This window comes from Pristiophorus japonicus, chromosome 19 (assembly GCF_044704955.1).
Source record: "Pristiophorus japonicus isolate sPriJap1 chromosome 19, sPriJap1.hap1, whole genome shotgun sequence".
NCBI lineage: Eukaryota > Metazoa > Chordata > Chondrichthyes > Pristiophoridae > Pristiophorus > Pristiophorus japonicus.
Window position 1 is genome coordinate 69813875 of NC_091995.1, and position 24137 is coordinate 69838011.

At 45.6% G+C, this 24137-nt stretch overlaps 1 non-coding gene across 1 annotated transcript; it reads left to right on the top strand.

Moving 5' to 3' along the window:
- The first annotated feature begins 22469 nt into the window (after positions 1-22469).
- On the top strand, positions 22470-22594 carry LOC139230748 (small nucleolar RNA SNORA5). The gene has a single exon (XR_011587979.1). It is a non-coding gene; the product is annotated as a small nucleolar RNA SNORA5 (small nucleolar RNA).
- The last annotated feature ends 1543 nt before the right edge of the window (positions 22595-24137 follow it).

Sequence of the window (24137 nt, forward strand, 5' to 3'; positions counted from 1 at the left end):
ACAACTTGATGCAGCCGCACACAAAGCTGGCCATCAAGATAAGGGTGACGTTGGGTACGTCCTTTCCTCCATTGTCCGGACACGGTCCATTTTCGATCTCCAGATAAAGTGGAGATGGCTCGGGTGACTGCCACAGCAAAGGAGCGGGGTATGGGCCAGACCTGCGCCACATACCTGACAACCAGGTTCTTGTCCGCAATCGACATTCCCAGTTTCTGTTTGACTTTGCCAATGCACTCCTCCCAGATGGGCTTGTATTCACTGGAGTTCAGAAGAATGAGAGGGGACCTCATAGAAACATTTAAAATTCTGATGGGGTTAGACAGGTTAGATGCAGGAAGAATGTTCCCAATGTTGGGGAAGTCCAGAACCAGAGGTCACAGTCTAAGGATAAGGGGTAAGCCATTTAGGACCGAGATGCAGAGGAACTTCTTCACCCAGAGAGTGGTGAACCTGTGGAATTCTCTACCACAGAAAGTTGTTGAGGCCAATTCACTAAATATATTCAAAAAGGAGTTAGATGAGGTCCTTACTACTAGGGGGATCAAGGGGTATGGCGAGAAAGCAGGAATGGGATACTGAAGTTGAATGTTCAGCCATGAACTCATTGAATGGCGGTGCAGGCTAGAAGGGCCGAATGGCCTACTCCTGCACCTATTTTCTATGTTTCTATGTTTCTATAACAACACTGGTTAGGCCAGAGCTAGAGTACCGGATTCAGTTCTGGTCACCACATTACAGGAAAGATGTGGTTGCACTAGAAAGGGTGCAGAGGAGATTTACCAGGATGTTGCCAGGACTGGAGAATTAAAGCTATGAGGAAAGATTGGATAGGCTGGGGTTGTTTTGTTTGGAACAGAGGAGGCTGAGGAGAGATTTAATTGAGGCGTATAGAAGAGCGGGAGCCATGAGCTAGAGCGGGGAGGGGCTGGAATAAAGAGCGCAGTGGGGAAAAAAATCAAAACCGTGATGTAACAGGAGAGCAGGTAGGTGATTGGTTGGTGAGTTTAACAGATTTTATTTGCTCTCTAATTTAGGGAAAGGATTTAAATTAAGAGCTGAGAAACTTCAACTTGCTAATACTTGTTAAATTAATAACTTAGAACAGATAAAATAATTAAACAATAAAACTAAAATATGGAATAAATTAAAGCTTTAACTAATTAATAAATAAAACAAGGTTAGAGATGGCTAGGCAGGTGTTGTGTCATAACTGCAGCATGTGGGAGTTGGCAGAGAGCATCGCGATCCCGAGCAACCACATCTGCATTAAGTGCCTGCAACTAGAGGAAGTTTGGCTCAGAGTTGTTGAGCTGGAGCACAAGCTGCAGAAATTGCGATGCATCAGGGAGGGGGGGGGAATGAGTTATCTGGACACTTTGCTCCAGGAGGCAGTCACACCCTTAATGTTCAATAGTACTGAGTTAGTCACTGGTCAGGGACAGGAGGATGTGACTGCGAGTCAGGAAGGTATGAGGACCGAGGATGCAGTGATGGAGCAGCCTCAGCCCTTGACCCTGTCCAGCAGGTATGAGGTACTTGCTGCCTGTATGAATGAGAACAAGGACTGCAGAGAGGATGGGCAATCTGACCATGGCACCGTGGTACAGGGGGCCATTCAAGCAGGGGCGAGGGGGGAAGTAAAAATGAATGTGGTAGTGGTAGGGAACAGTAAAGTCAGGGGATAGATACTGTTCTCTGCAGCCCCGACTGGGAGTTCCGGAGGTTGTGTTGCCAGAGTTAAGGATATCTCGTCGTGGCTGGAGAAGAGCTTGGAGTGGGACGGGGAGGATCCAATTGTCATGGTCTATGTAGGAACCAATGATATAGGTAAAACTAAGAATGAGGTTCTGCTGATGGAGTTTGAGGAGCTAGGTTCTAAATTAATAAGCAGAACCTCAAGGGTAATATTCTCTGGATTACTACCTGAGCCACATACAAATTTGCATAGGGTCAAGCAGATCAGAGAGTTAAATGTGTGGCTCAAAGAGTGGTGTGGGAAGAAGGGGTTTCACTTCATGGCATACTGGCACAGTACTGGGGAACGAGGGAGCTGTTCCGTCATTATTGACTCTGCTTGGCTGGGACCAGTGTCCTGGTGAATCAAGTAATTTGGGCTGTAGATAGGGCTTTAAACTAAAAAGCGGAGGGGAGGGGTCAGGTGAGAGGAAATTTAGAAAGTTAAAGGGAAAGGTCAAGTCAATAGTACACCATGGCAATATGGGTAATGATGAATTGAGTGACAAGAAGGGACAGAGTGTGCAAACATAAGAGTGCACCAGAAAATAGGGTCAGAGTGGGGAAAATGGTAATTGTAAAAAGACAAAATTAAAGGCTTTTTATCTGAATGAATGCAGCATTCGTAAGAAGATAGATTAATTGATGGTACAAATAAAAATAAATGGGTATGATCTGATAATCATTGCAGAGACGTAGTTGCAAGGTGACCAAGGCTGAGAACTGAATATTCAGAGGTACTTGACATTTCTGAAGGATAGGCAGAAAGTAAAAGGAGGTAGGGTAGCTCTGTTAATAAAGGATGAGATCAGTACAGTAGTGAAAAATGATCTTGTATCAGAAGATCAAAATATAGAATCAGTTTGGATGGAGATAAGAAATAGCAAGGGAAAGAAGTCACTGGTGGGAGTAGTCTGTAGGCCCCCGAACAGTAGCTACACTGTAGGGCAGAGTATAAATCAAGAAATAATGGGGGTTTGTAGGAGAGATATTGCAATAATTGTGGGTGATTTAAATCTTCATTTGGATTGGACAAAAGATTGGCAAAGGTAGCCTTGATGACAAGTTCATAGTGTGTTTTCGGGACAGTTTCTTAGAATAATGCTTTGTGGAACCAACCAGGGAACAGGCTATTTTAAATCTGGTAATGTGTAATGAGACAGGATTAATAAATGACCACATAGGAAAGGATCCTCTCGGAAAGAGTAATCATAATATGATAGAATTTCACATTCAGTTTGAGGATGAGAAACTTGGGTCTGAAACGACTGTCTTAAACCTAAGCAAAGGGAAGTACAAAGGTACGAAGACAGAGTTGGCTAGAATGGACTGGCAAAATAGATTAAAAAGTAAGATGGTAGATAAGCAGTGGCAGACAGTTAAGGATATATTTCATAATTCTCAGCAATTATATATTCTATCGAGAAAGAAAAAGAGTCTTCGAGAAGGATAAACCTTCCATGGCTAACTGAGGAAGTTAAGGATGGTATCACATTTAAAGAAAAGGCACACAAAGTTGCGAATATTAGTGGTAGGCTAGAAGATTGGGAACATTTTAGAAACTAACAAAGGATGACTAAAAAATAATAAAGAGGGAGAAAATAGATTATGAAAGTAAATTAGCAAGACATATAAAAACAGACAGTAAGAGCTTCTACAGGTATATAAAAAGGAAGAGAGCAGCGAAAGTAAATGTTGGTCCCTTAGAGGATGAAAATATGGAATTAATAATGGGAAAAAAGGAAATGACAGAGACTTTGAACAAATATTTTGTATCTGTCTGCACGGTAGAAGAAACTAAAAGCATCCCAATAATAGTAGAAGATCAGGGGGCAAAAGGGAAGGAGGAAATTAAAACAAACATCACCAGAGAAAAAGTACTCGACAAACTAATGGGAATAAAGGCTAATAAGTCCCCTGGACCTGATGGGCTGCATCCTAGGGTCTTAAAAGAAGTGGCTGCAGAGATAGTGGATGCATTGGCTGTAATCTTTAAAATTCCCTAGTTTCTGGAAAGGTCGCAGCTGATTGGAAAACCGCAAATGTAACGGCCCTATTCAAGAAAGGAGGGAGACAGAAAGCAGGAAACTATAGACCAGTTTGCCTAATATCTGTCATTGGGAAAATGCTGGAATCCATTATTAAGGAAGCTATAGCAGGACATTTAGAAAATCGTAACACAATCAAGCAGCGTCAGCATGATTTTATGAAAGGGAAATCATGTTTGACAAATTTATTAGAGTTCTTTGAGGATGTAACAAACAGGGTGGATAAAGGGGAACCAGTAGATATAGTGTATTTGGATTTCCAAAAGGCATTCGTTAAGGTGCCATGTAAAAAGTTATTACACAAAATAAGAGCTCATGGTGTCGGAGGTAATATATTAGCATAGATAGAGGATTGGCTGACTAACAGCAAACAGAGTTGGGATGAATGGGTCTTTTTCAGGTTGGCAAACTGTAACTAGTGGGATGCCACAGGGATGAGGTCTGGGGCCTCAACTATTTACAATCTATATTAATGACTTGTGGCCAAATTTCCTGTCGATACAGAGATAGCTAGGAAAGCAAGTTGTGAGCAGGACACAAAGAGACTGCAAAGGGATATAGATAGGCTAAGTGAGTGGGCAAAAATTTGTCAGATGGAGTATAATGTGGGAAAATGTGAGGTTATCCACTTTGGTAGTAAGAATGAAAAGCAAACGAATATTTAAATGGAGACTACAGAATGCTGTGGTACAGAGGGATCTGGGGGTCCTTGTACATGAAACACAAAATGTTAGAACACAGCTTCAGCAAATAAGTAGGAAGGCAGATGGAATGTTGGCTTTTATTGCAAGGGGGATGGAGTATAAAAGTAGGGAAGCCCTGCTACAACTGTACAGGGCGTTGGTGAGACCACACCTGGAGTACTGCGTACAGTTTTGATCTCCTTATTTATAGAGGAATAGACTTGCATTGGAGACAGTTCAGAGAAGTTTCACTAGGCTGCTTCCTGAGATGGAGGGATTGTCTTATGAGAAAAGGTTGAGCAGGTTGGGCCTGTACTCATTGAAGTTTAGAAGAATGAGTGGTGGTCTTATTGAAACATCTAAGATTCTGAGGGGGCTTGACATTGTAGATGCTGAGAGGCTGTTTCCTCACATGAGTGAGTCTAGAACTAGGGGGCATAGTTTCAGAATAAGGGGTCATCCATTCAAGACGGAGATGAGGAGTAATTTCTTCTCCCAGAGGTTGTGAATCTTTGGAATTCTGCACGAGAGTTGTGGAGGCTGAGTCACTGAATATATTCAAGGCTGAGATAGACAGATTTTTGAACAAGAGGGCAGTCAATGATTATGGGGAATGGGCAGGAAAGTGGAATTGTGGCCAAGATCAGATCAGCCATGATCTTATTGAATGGTGGAGAAGGCTCGAGGGGCCGTATGGTTTACTCCTGCTGCTATTTCCTGTCTCTTATGTTATAAAATTATGAGGGGTCTAGATAGAGTGGATAGGAAGGACCTGTTTCCCTCAGCAGAGGGGTCATTAATCAGTGGGCATAGATTTAAAGTACTTGGTAGAAGGATTAGAGGGGAGATGAGCAAAAATAATTTCACCCAGAGGGTGGTGGGGGTCTGGAACTCACTGCTGGTATCGCATTTCAAAAGTATTTGGATTTGCACTTGAAGTAATGTAACCTACAGGGCTACGGACCAAGAGCTGAAAGGTGGGATTAGGCTGGGTAGCTCTTTTTCAACGGACACGGACATGATGGGCCGAATGGCCTCCTTCTGTGTCATAATTTTCTATGGGGCCGAAATTGCCCCTTCCGACAAGGCCTCCGCCGCAGGGGCGCCGCCGAATGGCCGCCATTTTGGAAATTGCTCTTCCTCAGTTTTGGAGGGGAGTCCGGGATGGCTCTGCCCTTTTTCCTGCCGCGGTGTGCTCGCGCCAACCTCTTACTGATCAGCGGAGACCCCTCGTAAAATTGCCCCTCGGGAAATTGCGCCTTTCCTGGTATTTCCCCGCAGGAGCGGCCCCGCCACCGATCGGTGCCCCTGACATCTTTTGCTGTTGGTGCACTCTCTGTGGGATGGCGGCCTGACCACCCTTAAAGGGGAGGGCGCAATGCCATGGCCGCCATGGGTTTTTTGTCGGCCGACTGCCAGGTCGATCCGACAATTATGGCGACAGGTTCGGCCAGGCAGCCCGGCATCCCCTCTTGGGTGCCAGGCCATTGGCCTGGCTGAAACCCTCCCTGGTGACCCAATGTTTGCCACCAGAGTGGCTGCAGAATTCTCAGTGGCCTTCCCCTTTAACTGAAGGAGAGAGACGTTGTGACGCGCCAGCACGATGATGTCATCAGCACAGCGCTAATGACTGATAGCCGAGACTACTCCACCCCACCCCCATGATGAGGCCACTTCTGCCGCGCTCCAAAAAAATTCCCGAAGTGCTGGACTTTGATGGTCAGATGGAACACATCGAACCCGGTAAATGCGCCTTGTTTCGGGTGGTAGGCAGTTTCAGCCCCTATGATTCTAACAGATTTTGTTTTTATTTCAAAAATATATTTATTCATAAAATTTTGTCAAAATACCTTACAGTACATTGTACAATACAAGTTGAATACATTACATGGCACTCAAGTGGTAGTATATTTACAATCAAACAATTCCTGATACATGCAGTCCAAGGGAGGTTTATTACTGGTCCCAGTCCCCCGGTTTGCAATGGTGGAAGGGCCTTAAACTGTGGGCCTTCCCCATGGAGGCTTTGCGGCGGCTGCACCAACTTTTAGTATGTCTTTCAGCACATACTCCTGGACCTTGGATTGCGCCAGTCTGCAACACTTGGTCGTGGACATTTTTTTTCAAAAATATACTTTATTCATATAAAATTTTCACAATACACTGGAAAATAGCTCAGTACCTTGTGGGCAGCAATTCCATACAATTCATTTGGCTGCTGACAGCAGTTCCATACAATGCACTAGCGTGCATTTCATTTCAAGGTACAGTTTAGTGCAATCCGTAAATCACGTTACATGTAATACTGTGCAAATAAGGGTATTACATGGAGCAGTTGAGAACAGGTTTACATTACATTCCAGTACACATTTCAATACCGATCATGAATCACGTTAGATGTAGCACTATGCAGATGAAAGCAGTACACGGAACGGATGGGGATTTACATTTCTTTACAAGTTACTAAACAGTGCAGAAACTTTCATTACACATAGCACAACACAGGTGTTTTTCAGTACATGGTGCTCTATGTATAAAAGCAGATTAACAAGTACAGCCTGAGGAGGGTCTGATTCCATCCCCTGGGTTTACCGTGACGGAAGGGCCTTAAACTCTTCCCCACCGTGCATTTCCGGCGACTGCACCAATCTTTAGTGCGTCCCTCAGCACATACTCCTGGACCTGTGATTGCGCCAGTCTGCAACACTCGACCATGGATATCTCCTTGCTCTGGAAGACCAGCAAGTTTCGGGAAGACCAAAGTGCGTCTTTCTATGTTTCTCTGTTTCTATGCTCGGAGCGTTCCGCGGCAGCCTGGCCAGACCCATCCTTCGCAACACCGGGGACAGATAGAAACTCAGCATGTACTGACAATTGGTGTTTGTGTACGAAGGGTCTGTGCACAGCTTGATGCAGCCGCACACAAAGGTGGCCATCAGGATGAGGGCCACATTCGGAACATCCTTTCCCCCCTTGTCCAGAGATTTGTACATCGTATCTCTGCAGACACGGTCCATTTTCGATCTCCAGACGAAATGGAAGACGGCTCAAGTGACTACCACGGCACAGGAGCCGGGTTTGGGCCAGACCTGAGCCATGTACAACAGCACTGAGAGCACCTCACACCTGATGACCACATTCTTTCCTGCAGTGGAGAGTGAGCGCAGCTTCCACCATCCCAGTTTATGTTTCGCTTTAGCGATACGCTCCTTCCAGTTTTTGACACATGCTCTGTCCGCTCCGAACCATAAATTACCAAAACCTTCAGGTAATCTGACTTCACGGTGAAGGGAATAAAGGATCAGTTGGACCAGCTTCCAAAGAACATGGCCTCGCTTTGTCGTGAACATTTTTTAAATTTTAAAATATACTTTATTCATATAAAAATTTGCACGATACATTGGAAGGCAGTTCAGTACTTTTGGATGCGGTCAGCAATTCCATACAATACATTTGGATGCTGACGGCAGTTTCGTTCAATACATTTGCTTGCTTTACATTTCAAGGTACAATTCAGTACACTCCAGGATACATTGTGATACAGTCATCAAATTACATTACATGTGGCACTATATGGTACACGAAATGGGTGAGAGTACAGTTACATTTCTTTGCAACATACATTACTAAACAGAACTTGCATTACACATGACACTCCAATGGTGTTTTCAGATCATGGTGCTCTATGTATACAAAAAGTTTACAAGTACAGCCCGAGGGGAGTTTTATACTGATTCCAGCCCCTGGGTTTACCGTGGCAGAAGGGCTTTAAACTGTGGCCCTTCCCCACCGTGCCTTTGCGGTGACTGCACCAATTTTTAGTGCGTCCCTCAGCACGTAATCCTGGATCTTGGATTGCACCAGTCTGCAACACGCAGTCGTGGACATCTCCTTGCTCTGGAAGACCAGCAAGTTTCGGCAAGACCAAAGTGCGTCTTTCACCGCGTTGATGGCCCTCCAGCAGCAGGTGATGTCTGTCTCAGTTTGTGCCCCTGGGAACAGCCCATAGAGCACAGAGTCCTGTGTTACGGAGCTGCTTGGGCTGAACCTCGACAGCAACCACTGCATCTCCATCCAGACCTGCCTTGCAAAGGGGCAATCCCGAAGGAGATGAATGACAGTCTCGTCCGCACCACACCCAACTCGGGCGGTGGGGGGGAGTGCCGTGTCTCTGAAACCCCGGCTGTGCATGAAGGATCTGATGGGTAGGGCCCTCCTCACCGCCAACCAAGCTACGTCTTGGCGCTTGTGTGAAAGCTCTGGCGATGAGACATTCTGCCAAATGAGTTCGACAGTCTGCTCGGGGAACCACCCGACAGGGTCCACCCTCTCCTTTTGTAAGGCGTCCAGAGTTGTGTAGAGGACACAGAGAGGCTGCAAAGAGATTTGGATAGGTTAAGCGAATGGGCTAAGGTTTGGCAGATGGAATACAATGTCGGAAAGTGTGAGGTCATCCACCTTGGGGAAAAAAAACAGTAAAAGGGAATATTATTTGAATGGGGAGAAATTACAACATGCTGAGGTGCAGAGGGACCTGGGGGCCCTTGTGCATGAAACTCTTTTGAATCCCAAAAAGTTATTTTGCAGGTGCAGCAGGTAATCAGGAAGACGAATGGAATGTTGGCCTTCATTGCGTGAGGGATGGAGTACAAAAGCAGGGAGATCCTGCTGCAACTGTATAGGGTATTGGTAAGGCCGCACCTAGAGTACTGCGTGCAGTTTGGGTCACCTTACTTAAGGAAGGATATACTGGCTTTGGAGGGGGTACAGAGACGATTCACTAGGCTGATTCCAGAGATGAGGGGGTTACCTTATGATGATAGATTGAGTAGACTGGGTCTTTTCTCGTTGGGAGTTCAGAAGGATGAGGGGTGATCTTATAGAAACATTTAAAATAATGAAAAGGATAGACAAGATAGAGGCGGAGAGGTTGTTTCCACTGGTCGGGGAGACTAGAACTAGGGGGCACAGCCTCAAAATACGGGGGAGCCAATTTAAAACCGAGTTGAGAAGGAATTTCTTCTCTCAGAGGGTTGTGAATCTGTGGAATTCTCTGCCCAAGGAAGCAGTTGAGGCTAGCTCATTTAATGTATTCAAGTCACAGATAGATAGATTTTTAACTAATAAGGGAATTAAGGGTTACGGGGAGCGGGCGGGTAAGTGGAGCTGAGTCCACGGCCAGATCAGCCATGATCTTGTTGAATGGCGGAGCAGGCTCGAGGGGCTAGATGGCCTACTCCTGTTCCTAATTCTTATGTTCTTATGTTCTTATACCTTAGGGGCCGACTACTGCTTTATGGCCTTGTGGTCAAAGGGTTATTTTCTGAAAACCTTTCCACGAAGGACAGGTGGACCGGCATGGTCCACCAGGTGGGGGCGATTCACGGCAGCGTGGCCAGACCCATCCTTCGCAACACCGGGGACAGGTAGAACCTCAGCACGTAGTGACACTTGGTGTTTGCGTACCGGGGGTCTGTGCACAGCTTGATGCAGCCGCACACAAAGGTGGCCATCAGGCTGAGGGCCATGTTCGGAACATCCTTTCCACCACTGTCCAGAGCTTTGTACATCGTGTCTCTCCGGACACGGTCATTTTGGACCTCCAGACAAAGTGGAAGATGACCCGGGTGACTGCCGCATCACAGGAGCGTGAAATGGGCCAGACCTGTGCCACGTGCAGCAACCCCGAGAGCACCTCACTCCTGATGACCAGGTTCTTGCCTGTAATGGAGAGGGAGCGCAGCTTCCACCATCCCAGTTTTTGTTTCACTTTGGCGATACGCTCTTCCCAGTTTTTTGGCGCAAGCCCCCTCCGCGACATCGACCCCCATCGACTGCAGCAGGAGCAGGTTTTGCATACTCTTCTGGAGTTGGGGCAATTCCCTCTGTCTCCCTCTCGCCTTCTGAACATCTTTGAGGATGAAGAACCTCTTGATGTTTGTCTTGATTGTTTCCACCAGTGCATCGGGGGAATCACAGAGGGGTTTTACGGTTCTCCAACCTTTGTAATCCCTCTTGAGTTCTTCAACATTTTCCGGAGTCAACAGCTTCACGTTCAGCTTCCATATCCCTCTGCTAACTTTCTGGTTTTCCTGTGGGCGACAGTCGGCCAGTAGCAGGCAGTGGTCAGAGAAGAACACCGGCGTGACGTCGGTGAATCTGACCTTGAGCGTGTGGGACACAAATAGGAAGTCTATTCTGGAACGGACGGACCCGTCTGGTCTCGACCAGGTGTATCTGCGCGGTGCTCCGTCTGCAGGGTTGCTGAAGACGTCGCACAGCTTGCCGCCTTTTACCACATCCATCAGGAGTTTTGACGTGGCGTCCAGTTTTCTGTCGGCTCTGCTGGATCGTCCAGCCGCATCGATGATGCAGTTGAAATCACCGCCCAGAACGACCGGCCTGGACGTTGCCAGCAGCAGTGGGAGCTGCTGGAAGAGGGCCAGCCGCTCGTTCTTGAGAGCTGGGGCATAAACATTAATTATCCTGAGAGGGGAGTTTTTGAACATTACGAGGAGGCGGCCGCCCACCACCCCCTTAACTTCGGTGATGGTGAAGTGGCCTCCCCGCAGCAGAATGCCCAGGCCGGAGGACCAGCAGTCGTTGCCTCCTGACCAGATAGATATGGACCCATCATCGTGACCACTGCCGGTCACCCATCTCCTTCAGGATTGCGCCTTCGCAAGGCAGGTTTGGAAAGAGATGCAGTGGTTGCTGTTGAGGTTCATCCCAAGCAGCTCAATAAGACAAGGTTCTGTGCTCTATGGGCTGTTCCCAGGGACACACACCGAGACAGACATCACCTGCTGTTGGAGGGCCATCAACTCGGTCAAAGACGCTCTTTGGTCTTGCCGAAACTTGCTGGTCTTCCAGAGCAAGGAGATGTCCACGTCTGCATGTTGCAGACTGGCGCAATCCAAGATCCAGGATTACGTGCTGAGGGACGCACTTAAAATTGGTGCATTCGCCGCAAAGGCACGGTGGGGAAGGGCCACAATTTAAAGCCCTTCTGCCACGGTAAACCCAGGGGCAGGAATCAGTACAAAACTCCCCTCGGGCCGTATTTGTAACTTATTTTTTGTGTACGTGGAGCACCATGATCAGTAAACACCTATGTAGTGCCATGTACAATGCAAGGTCTGTTTCGTAATGCACGTTGAAAAGAAAAAATGTAAATGTACCTTCACCAATTCCGTGTACTGTATAGTGACACATGTAATGTAATTTGTTGAATGTACTACAAGGTATCCCGTATTGTACCGAATTGTACTTGAAATGAAAAGCAAGGAAATGTATCGAACGGAACTGCCGTCAGCACCCAAATAATAGTGTATGGGATTGCTGACCGCAGCTAAATGTACTGAACTGCTTTTGAATGTACTGTACAAATTTTTATATGAATAAAGTATATTTTGAAATTTAAAAAAACCTTGAACGCTTTCAGGTTGCATAGTAGTGCCACTTGAATGTGGTTTTCACATTACTGGCGAGGTGATGAAACGTTAAATCTGTTTCTCTCTCCGCAGATGAGTATTTCCAGCATGTTGTGGTTTTATTTCAGATTTCCAGCCTCCGCAGTATTTTGCTTTTGTATTAGCTTCTTCTAACACCTGAATGAGGCTTCTTCAAGAAGTGCCTTGCAGCTAATGGCATGAATATAAACAAACCTGTACAAACATGACCTTGGAAATCAGTTCTGTACAATGAATAAAGTCCATTTTGGAAAAAACAAAATCAATTAGTTTAATATCTGACACATTCTCCCATCTTAAGTACATATTAAATTGATTCTGGAACAGGGAAGATGAAATAGGGGTGTTTTACATTCCCGATCTTCACTACATTTAAGAATATTGCACTGGAACATTTCATAAAATGAGGACAGCACAGAAAGAGGACATTCGGCCCATCATGCCTGTGCCAGCGATTCAACTAATCTCAGTCCCCTGCTCTTTTTCCATAGCTCTGTGTATGTTTTCCGAGCTTTTGACAATGGCAGTCATGAAGCAGCAAATTAAGAACTCCTTATCTTTGGAGCAGCCTTGGGGGTTGCATAAAGTTTCCTGCCTGTGAGGTGATGAGGACATAAGAAATAGGAGCAGGCCATTTGGCCCCTCGAGCCTGCTCTGCCATTCAATAAGATTGTGGCTGCTCTGATCTTGGCCTGAACTCCACTTCCCTGCCCGCTCCCCATAACCCTTGACTCCCTTATCGTTCAAAAAGCTGTCTATCTCCACCTTAAATATATTCAATGACCCAGCCTCCACTGCTCTCTGGGGTAGAAAATTCCAAAGATTCACGACCCTTAGAGAAGAAATTCTGTTTTAAATGGGTGACCCCTTAGTCTGAAACTATGCCCCCTTGTTCTAGATTCCCCCACGAGGGGAATCATCCTCTCTGCATCTACCCTGTCAAACGCTCTCAGAATCTTGTATGTTTCAATAAGATCACCTCTCAGTCTTCTAAACTCCAATGAGCACAGGCCCAACCTGTTCAACCTTTCTTCATAAGGCAACCCCTTCATCTCAGGAATCAACCCTGTGAACCTTCACTGAACTGCTTCCAATGCAAGCATCTGTTGGTGCAAAGTGGAACTGCAAGATGTACCTACGAAAAGAAAGCCTTGCATTTATATAGCGCCTTTCATGACTGGCGAACATCCCAAAGCGCTTTACGGCCAATTAAGTACTTTTGAAGTGTAGTCACTGTTGTAATGTAGTATTAAGGTGATGAGGGCAAAGTGAATCTGAAAAAGGCACTTACTAATGAGTTTCACGAGGACGTCTGTTGGTTCAAAGTGGAACTGCAAGATATACTTACTGATGTGGTAATGGGGACATCTATTGGTTTAAAATGGAACTGCAAGGTGAATTTACTGATGAGGCGAAGAGGACGGAATAGAGGGGGATCACAATATTGATTAAAGAAACAATAAGGTGGGATGATTTGTTGGAAGGACCATCAAACAAGGCCATATGGCTTGAACTGAAGAACAAAAAAGGGTCGATTATACTGCTGGGAGTGTACTATAGACCTCCAAACAGTCAGAGAGAAATGGAAGAGCAAATATGTCGGCAAATTTCTGAAGTGCAAAAACTATAGGGCAGTAATAGTAGGGGATTTCAACTACCCGAGTATTAACTGGGATAGAATTAGTGTTAAAGGTATAAAGAGTGCAGAATTCCTAAAATACATTAAGGAGAACATTAATACAAAAGCACAATACTGCGGATGCTGGAATCTGAAATAAAAACGGAGAATGTTGGAAATCTCAGTGGGTCAGGCAGTGTCCGTGGAGAGAAAAGCAAATTTTCCAAATCCTCTCTGGCTACCGGTATGGTACTGGAGGAATGCTAACATTGTACTTTTGTTTAAAAAGGGAGAAAGGGATAGACCTAGTAATTACAGGCCAGTCATTCTAATCTCGGTGTGGGAAAATTAGAGAAAAAATTCTGAGGGTCTGGATAAATCTTCATTTTGAAAGACACGGATTAATCAAGGACAGTCAGCATGGATTTGTTATGGGAAGGTCAGGTCTGACTAACTTGATTGAAAGTTTTGAAGAAGTAACAAGGAGGGTCCGATGAGGGTAGTGTGTTTGATGTAATCTATATAGATTTTAGCAAAGCTTTTAATAAAGTCCCACATGGCAGACTGGTCACAAAAGTAAAAGCCCATGGGATCCAAGGCAAAGTGGCAAGTTGGATCAAAATTGGTAATGCATTTGGGGAGGGCTAACAAGGCAAGGGAATACACAATAAATGGTAGGACACTGAGAAGTGTAAAGGAACAAAGCGACCTTGGAGTGCAGGTTCACAGATCCCTGAAGGTAGCAAGCCAGGTAAAGTGGTTAAGAAAGCACATGGAATATTTACTACAGGGACATGATGTGCAAATCTCTGGACAGTGGAGGAAAGGACGTTCCAAATGTGGCCCTCATCCTGATGGCCACCTTTGTGTGCGGCTGCATCAAGCTGTGCATAGACCCTTTGTACACAAATACCAAGTGTCAGTACGTGCTGAGATTCTATCTGTCCCTGGTGTTGTGAAGGATGGGTCTGGCCACGCTGCCACGGAATGCTCCAACCAGTTGGACCATGCCTCAGCACCTGTCCTTCATGGAAAAGGTTTTCAAGAAAAACCCCTCTGACCACAAGGCCATAAAGCAGTGGTCGGCACGTAAGGTCCTGGACGCCCGACAAAAGCAGATGATGGATCCTGTCGGATGGTTCCCCGAGCAGACTATCGAACTCGTTTGGCAGACTGTCTCATCGCCAGAGCTTTCACACAAGCACCAAGATGTAGTATGGCTGGCGGTGAGAAGGGCCCTACCTGTCAGATCCTTCATGCACAGCCGGGGTTTCAGAGACACGGCACTCTGCCCCCGAGTTGGCTGATGTGCGGACGAGACTGTCATCCATCCCAAGCAGCTCCATAACACAGGACTCTGTGCTCTGCAGACTGTTCCCAGGGACACACACCGAGACAGACATCATCTACTGCTGGAGGGCCATCAACTCGGTGAAAGACGCACTTTGGTCTTGCCGAAACTTGCTGGTCTTCCAGAGCAAGGAGATTTTTTTTTAATTTCAAAATATACTTTATTCATATAAAAATTTGTACAGTACATTCAAAAGCAGTTCAGTACGTTTAGCTGCGGTCAGCAATCCCATACACTACATTTGGGTGCTGACGGCAGTTCCGTTCTATACATTTCCTTGCTTTTCAGTTCAAGTACAATACGGGATACCTGAGATGTCCACGTCTGCGTGTTGCAGACTGGCGCAATCCAAGATCCAGGATTACGTGCTGAGGGACGCACTAAAAATTGGTGCAGTCGCCGCAAAGGCACGGTGGGGAAGGGCCACAGTTTAAAGCCCTTCCGCCACGATAAACCCAGGGGCTGGAATCAGTATAAAACTCCCCTCTGGCTGTACTTGTAAACTTTTTGTATACATAGAGCACCATGATCTGAAAAAACCTATGCAGTGCCATGTATAATGCAAGTTCTGTTTAGTAATGTATGTTGCAAAGAAATGTAACTGTACCCTCACCCATTCCGTGTACCGTACAGTGCCACTAGTAAAGCAATATGATGACTGTATTACAATGTATCCTGGATTGTACTGAAATGTACCTCGAAATGTAAAGCAAGCAAATCTATTGAACGGAACTGCCGTCAGCATCCAAATGTTTTGTATGCAATTGCTGACCGCATCCAAATGTACTGAACTGTCTTCCCATGTATTGTGCAAATTTTTATATGAATAAAGTATATTTTGAAATTAATAAAAAGAAATGCCCATACCCCGCTCCTGTGTCGTGGTAGTCACCCGAGCCGAGTTCCATTTTATCTGGAGATCGAAAATGGACCGTGTCCGCAGAGACACGATGTACAAATCTCTGGACAAGGGGGGAAAGGTTGTTCAGAACGTGGCCCTCATCCTGATGGCCACCTTTGTGTGCGGCTGCATCAAGATGTGCATAGACCATTCGTACACAAACACCAAGTGTCACTACATGCTGAGATTCTATCTGTTCCCGGTGTTGCGAAGGATGGGTCTGGCCAGGCTGCCGCGGAATGCTCCGAGCATAGAAACAGAGAAACATAGAAAATAGGTGCAGGAGTAGGCCATTCGGCCCTTCAAGCCTGCACCGCCATTCAATAAGATCATGGCTGATCATTTCTTCAGTACCCCTTTCCTGCTTTCTCTCCATACTCCTTGATCCCCTTAACCGTAAGGGCCATATCTAACTCCCTCTTGAATATATCCAGTGAACTGGCATCAACAACTCTCTGTGGCAGGGAATTCCACAGGTTAACAACTCTCCGAGTGAAGAAGTTTCTCCTCATATCAGTCATAAATGGCCTACCCCTTATCCGAAGACTATGTCCCCTGGTTCTGGACTTCCCCAACATCGGGAACATTCTTCCTGCATCTATCCTATCCAGTCCCGTCAGAATCTTATACGTTTCTATGAGATCCCTTCTCATCCTTCTAAACTCCAGTGAATAAAGGCCCCGTTGATCCAGTCTCTCCTCATATGACAGCCCAGCCATCCCTGGAATCAGTCTGGTGAACCTTTGCTGCACTCCCTCAAGAGCAAGAACGTTCTTCCTCAGACTAGGAGACCAAAACTAAACACAATATTCCAGGTGTGGCCTCACTAAGGCCCTGTACAGCTGCATTAAGACCTCTCTGCTTCTATATTCAAATCCCCTAGCTATGAAGGCCAACATACCATTTGCCAACATAGCAGTTGGTCCCTGCCTCAGCACCTGTCCTTTGTGGAAAAGTTTTTCAAGAAAAACACCTTTGACCACAAGGCCATAAACCAGTGGTCGGCACGCAAGGTCCAAGACGCCCGACAAAAGAAGGAGATGATGGATCCTGTCGGGTGTTTCCCCGAGCAGACTGTCGAACTCATTTGGCAGAATGTCTCATCGCCAGAGCTTTCACACAAGCACCAAGACGTAGCTTGGTTGGCGGTGAGAAGGGCCCTACCCGTCAGATCCTTCATGCACAGCTGGGGTTTCAGAGACACGGCACATAAGAACATAAGAATTAGGAACAGGCGGAGGCCATCGAGCCCCTCGAGCCTGCTCCACCATTCAATAAGATCATGGCTGATCTGGCCGTGGACTCAGCTCCACTTACCCGCCCATTCCCCGTAACCCTTAATTCCCTTATTGGTTAAAAATCTATCGATCTGTGACTTGAATACATTCAACGAGCTAGCCTCAACTGCTTCCTTGGGCAGAGAATTCCACAGATTCACAACCCTCTGGGAGAAGAAATTCCTTCTCAACTTGGTTTTAAAGTGGCTCCCCCGTATTTTGAGGTTGTGCCCCCTAGTTCTAGTCTCCCCGACCAGTGGAAACAACCTCTCTACCTCTATCTTGTCTATCCCTTTCATTATTTTAAATGTTTCTATAAGATCACCCCTCATCCTTCTGAACTCCAACGAGTAAAGACCCAGTCTACTCAATCTATCATCATAAGGTAACCCCCTCACCTCCGGAATCAGCCTAGTGAATCGTCTCTGTACCCCCTCCAAAGCCAGTACATCCTTCCTTAAGTAAGGTGACCAGAACTGCATGCAGTACTCCAGGTGCGGCCTCACCAATACCCTATACAGTTGCAGAAGGACCTCCCTGCACTTGTACTCCATCTCTCGCAATGAAGGCCAACATTCCATTCGCCTTCCTGATTACCTGCTGCACCTGCAAAATAACTTTTTGGGATTCATGCACAAGGACCCCCAGGTCCCTCTGCACCGTAGCATGTTGTAATTTCTTCCCATTCAAATAGTATTCCCTTTTTTTGTTTTTTTTCCCCAAGGTGGATGACCTCACACTTTCCGACATTGTATTCCATCTGCCAAACCTTAGCCCATTCGCTTAACCTATCTAAATCTCTTTGCAGCCTCTCTGTGTCCTCTACACAACCCACTTTCCCACTAATCTTTGTGTCATCTGCAAATTGTGTTACACTACACTCTGTCCCCTCTTCCAGATCATCTATGTATATTGTAAACAGTTGTGGTCCCAGCACCGATCCCTGTGGCACACCACTAACCACCGATTTCCAACCCAAAAAGGACCCATTTATCCCGACTCTCTGCTTTCTGTTAGCCAGCCAATTCTCTATCCATGCTAATACATTTCCACTGACCCCGCGTACCTTTATCTTCTGCAGTAACCTTTTGTGTGGCACCTTATCGAATGCCTTTTGGAAATCTAAATACACCACATCTATCGGTACATCTCTATCCACCATGCTCGTTATATCCTCAAAGAATTCCAGTAAATTAGTTAAACATGATTTCCCCTTCATGAATCCATGCTGCGTCTGCTTGATTGCACTATTCCTATCCAGATGTCCCGCTATTTCTTCCCTAATGATAGTTTCAAGCATTTTCCCCACTACAGATGTTAAACTAACCGGCCTATAGTTACCTGCCTTTTGTCTGCCCCCTTTTTTAAACAGAGGCGTTACATTAGCTGCTTTCCAATCTGCTGGTACCTCCCCAGAGTCCAGAGAATTTTGGTAGATTATAACGAATGCATCTGCTATAACTTCGGCCATCTCTTTGAATACCCTGGGATGCATTCATCAGGACCAGGGGACTTGTCTACCTTCAGTCCCATTAGCCTGTCCACCACAACCCCCCTAGTGATAGTGATTGTCTCCAGGTCCTCCCTTCCCACATTTCTGTGACCAGCAATTTCTGGCATGGTTTCTGTGTCTTCCACTGTGAAGACCGAAGCAAAATAATTGTTTAAGGTCTCAGCCATTTCCACATTTCCCATTATTAAATCGCCCTTCTCATCTTCTAAGGGATCAACATTTACTTTAGTCACTCTTTTCCGTTTTATACATCTGTAAAAGCTTTTACTATCCGTTTTTATGTTTTGCGCAAGTTTACCTTCGTAATCTATCTTTCCTTTCTTTATTGCTTTCTTAGTCATTCTTTGCTGTCGTTTAAAATTTTCCCAATCTTCTATTTTCCCACTAACCTTGGCCACCTTATATGCATTGGTTTTTAATTTGATACTCTCCTTAATTTCCCTGGTTATCCACGGCTGGTTATCCCTTCTCTTACCGCCCTTCTTTTTCATTGGAATATATTTTTGTTGAGCACTATGAAAGAGCTCCTTAAAAGTCCTCCAATGTTCATCAATTGTGCCACCGTTTAGTCTGTGTTTCCAGTCTACTTTAGCCAACTCTGCCCTCATCCCACTGTAGTTCCCTTTGTTTAAGCATAGTATGCTCGTTTGAGACACTACTTCCTCACCCTCAATCTGTATTACAAATTCAACCATACTGTGATCACTCATTCCGAGAGGATATTTTACTAGGAGATCGTTTATTATTCCTGTCTCATTACACAGGACCAGATCTAAGATAGCTTGCTCCCTTGTCCCTTGTAGGTTCTGTAACATGCTGTTCTAAGAAACAATCCCGTATGCATTCTATGAATTCCTCCTCCAGGCTACCCCGTGCACGCTGCCTCCAAGTTGGCTGTGGTACGGATGAGACTGTCATCCATCTCCTTTGGGACTGTCCCTTTGCAAGGCAGATCTGGAAGGAGATGTAGTGGTTGCTGTCGAGGTTCATCCCAAGCAGCTCCGTAACACAGGACTCTGTGCTCTATGGGCTGTTCCCAGGGACACACACCGAGACAGACATCACCTGCTGCTGGAGGGCCATCAACTCGGTGAAAGACGTACTTTGGTCTTGCCGAAATTTGCTGGTCTTCCAGAGCAAGGAGATATCCACGTCTGCGTGTTGCAGACTGGTGCAATCCAAGATCTAGGAGTACGTGCTGAGGGACGCACTAAAAATTGGTGCAGTTGTCGCAAAGGCACGGTGTTTAAGGCCCTTCCGCCACGGTAAACCCAGGGGCTGATATCAGTATAAAACTCCCCTCGGGCTGTACTTGTAAACCTTTGTATACTTAGAGCACCATGATCTGAAAACACCTATGCAGTGCCATGTATAATGCAAGTTCTGCAACTATTTAGTAATATATGTTGTAAAGAAATGTAACTGTACCCTCACCCATTCCGTGTACCGTATAGTGCCACATGTAAGCAAGCAAATTTATTGAACGGAACTGCCGTCAGCATCCAAATGTATTGTATAGAATTGCTGACCGCATCCAAATGTACTGAACTGCCTTCCAATGTATCGTGCAAATTTTTATATGAATAAAGTGTACATTTTGAAATTTAAAAAAAATTAAATGTCCAGCTTCGCACTGACTGCCTCGCCGTCCTTGGCCAGCAGTGGGGTGGGCCTTGGGTGCTTGGGCCGTTGGTGGTGTTCTTCTCTTCCTCAACGTGGACTCCCTGAGATAAGGAATCGACACCCGCCCGTATTGTATAGCGACCACGGAATCATGCAGACGAAACCTCGATTAACCGGATTATTATTCGAACGTGCTCGGGAAATGTTCCAATCAACACTTCAAAGTACAAGAGTCATATGATTTTTCGATTTGTGTGACCCTCCTACAAAACCACCGATTGGCCGACTGCTCAGACTGGCTCTGAGTGGTCCTCCTCCACTTGTCCATCTCCCATGGTGTCAATCTTCTGGAATGTGTTCAACTTTGCCTCAGTTTCTCATGGCATGTTGAGTGACCTTGCTTCCCAGGGTATGCTGTCTTTCTAGGCTGTTGACTCTCCACTGCCCTTGTGTTTCAGTACTGAGTGTATGTTTTCATCTTCTATCAGTCTGTGCAAAGGATCAATGCATTGTTGGCTACTGATGATGGTTCATTAACCATCAGGCATTGCTGCCTCCCTCTTCTTAATCCAATGTAAGTGAATGCATAAGTGTGCTTTACATACATAAGCGAGTTTTAAATAATCAGTCAATATTACAATCCATACCGTAAGACAGAGGAACTCCCAGTTCCTCAGAACCTCCTATTCCCTTATGCTTCTTACTCAAGTGTACTTTTTACCACCTTACAGGTGGTCTTGACTGCGCTGAAGAATCCTCGCACGTCGTGGTTGTCGCCTAACTGCTGGATCTCCTGCGCTTTCTCCAGCCACCATCTTTCTTTAGGTGACGGGTTGTTTGTTGGACCTCGGCCTTCAGCCGCCTGTAGAGCTACTTTCTTGCTCTCGTGTTGGGTTGCTGTTTCAAGTTCAGAAATGACATGCGCTTGTGGATAATTAGCTCCTGGATCTCGGTCGTTCTGGTCGAACCAGTCTTGGTGTTTCCTGGCCGAGTGACCGAGCATCTCTTCGCAGATTCTGATTACGGAAGCCTTGAGGGTAGAGCAAGTGCTGTGGGCACTCTGCGTCTCTGGGAGTCGTCAGGTTGGCAGTGAGGCACCGGCTGAATCGGTCTTTCTTAGCAGGGTCTTTGAGTGCCCCAGCGTTGATTTTTCTGCGGCATTGTTTCTGTTGCCATCGTTGTTTTGGGGCTACATTGATGTTGATGACAGAACGGTGCACGTAAATGGACTGCCGCCCGCACCAATCAGGCACCTCGGCGGGCGGGAGTCCACTTATGTGCCCCGGTGATCCGCTGACATCGGCGGGTGCTTCCCGGCGGCTCTCCCCTCCCCCGCTCCAGGCCATGTCGAAAGTGGCACTGGGCGGTCCGAGCAGAGCAATGTCAGCGGCAGTGGGCGGTAAGTTCATCAAAATCAGCCCCACAGAGCACAAAAGCAAAGAAGTTATGATTAATCTTCATAAAACATTGTTTCATGAACTGGAGCACCGTGTCCAATTCTGGGCATCGCACTTTCGGAAGGATGTGAAGGACTTAGAGAGGGCGCAGAAAAGATTTACGAGAATGGTTCCAGGGACAAGGGGCTTCAGTTACGTGGATAGACTGGAGAAGCTGGAGTTGTTCTCCTTGCAGCAGAGTGAGAGGAGATTTGATGGAGGTGTTCAAAATCATCAGGGATCTGGACAGAGGGTTCTATCAATCCCACCCTGGGCTGTTGTATTTTTGCATTTTGTTTTGGGGTTTTTGCGACAATCCGATAGTTTCATGGTCACCATTATTGATACTAGCTTTTTATTCCATTTGAATTGTTGAGTTTTGCATTTTAATCAATCGGGGTTTTAAATCAATTTGAGCTTTTTCAATTCAGCAATTCACCTGCTCCAATTGGTGAACAAGCAGATATTTCCTGATTAAATGCCTCTCATCTTTACTCCACAATAGGTGATTGTAAATTGACTGTTTCCTGAAGATATGTATTTTTTTTTTAATAACAGTTTTGTAAATAAAGTAAGGAAAATATTAATTTTTCTCCCAAAGAAACTGCAGCGAACTTTGCAGCAGTGCCGATGTGTTGCAGTTCCATGCTCTTCCAACAGGTGTCCTCACCCTCCTTTGCCGACAAGTTTCCAGTTCGACATCAATCCAACAGAGGTGTCGAGTCTGCCTGTACTTCATTTGCCCACTGAAAGACTTGCATTTATATTGCACCTTTCACGAGCACATGACGTCCCAAAGTACGTTACTTTTGGAGTGTAGTCACTGTTGTAATGTAGGAAACACAACAGCCAATTTGTCCCACAAACAACAATGTGACCAGATAATCTCTGTTTATGTGATGTTAGTTCAGGGATAAATATTGGCCAGGACACCGGGGAGAACTCCCCTGCTCTTCTTCGAAATAGCGCCACCTGAGAGGGCAGACTTCTCATCACATCGGTTTAACGTCACATCAGAAAGATGGCACCTCCGACAGAGCAGCATTCCCTCGGCACTGCACTGGAGTGTCAGCCTAGATTTTTGCACTCAAGTTCTGGAGTGGAGCTTGAACCCACAACTTTCCTACTCCTATCTTGAGTACCAGAGTACAAGGGGGGTAGAAGTTATACTGGAGCGATATGAAACTCTGGTTAGACCACACCTGTAGTACTGTGAGCAGTTCTGGGCACCTCTCCCTAGGAGGGATATATTGGTCTTGGAGGGACTGCACCGTAAGTTTACTAGAACAATACTGGACTTCAAGGGTTAAGTTATGAGGACAGATTACACAAATGTGTGGTCTCTCCCATCTCGCAGGGTAGAGGGAGCCCCACCATCTCCCGCTCCAACTATTGATCCAATGGTTTTTTTTCCAAAATATACTTTATTGATGAAACGTTGTCAAATTATATTTGAATACCGTCAAAATTCAGTACAGTACAATTCAATATTAGTCCAAATTCAGTTCAATACAATCCATAAAATACATTACATATAACTCTGTACAACTTTAAATGCGGTACATGGTACTTAATTTACAGAAAGGTTTACAAGTACATTTCTTTTTGACATTTTCTGATACATAAGTCTGAGAGGCATGGAAACGCATCATAATTGACTTTAAACTATGTACGTTAAAAGATGCACTTCTTCAAACCAATTTTAAATTGAAAAGAGTACAGTTCAAAGTCCCATTTCAATGAACAGTCCGTTATGCTGGTCACAGTGCTGGGGCCTGTTCTTGTCTACACATGGTGACAGAGAACAGATCTACTGCACCTGGGCTGAGATACTTCTTTTTCCCAAAAATACTTTATTCATATAAAATTTTCACAATACATTGAAATATAGTTTTATGTTAATTTCAAAATATACTTTATTCATTAAAAAAATCTGTACAGTACATTCAAAGGCATTTCAATACATTTAGCTGCGGTCAGCAATCCCATACACTATTATTTGGGTGCTGACGGCAGTTCCGTTCGTTACATTTCCTTGTTTTCCAGTTCAAGTGCAATTCGGTCCAATACGGGATACCTTGGAGTACATTCAACAAATTACATTTCATGTGTCACTGTACAGTACATGGAATGGGTGACGGTACATTTACATTTTTTCTTTTCACCATGCATTTCGCAACAGACCTTGCATTGTACATGGCACTACATAGGTGTTTACAGATCATGGTGCTCCATGTACACAAAAAGTAAATTACAAATATAGCCCGAGGGGGGTTTTGTACTGATTCCTGCCCCCGGGTTTTCCGTGGCAGAAGGGCTTTAAACTGTGGCCCTTCCCCACCGTGCCTTTGCGGCGACTGCACCAATTTTAAGTGCGTCCCTCAGCACGTAATCCTGGATCTTAGATTGCGCCAGTCTACAACACGCAGACGTGGACATCTCCTTGCTCTGGAAAACCAGCATGTTTGGGCAAGACCA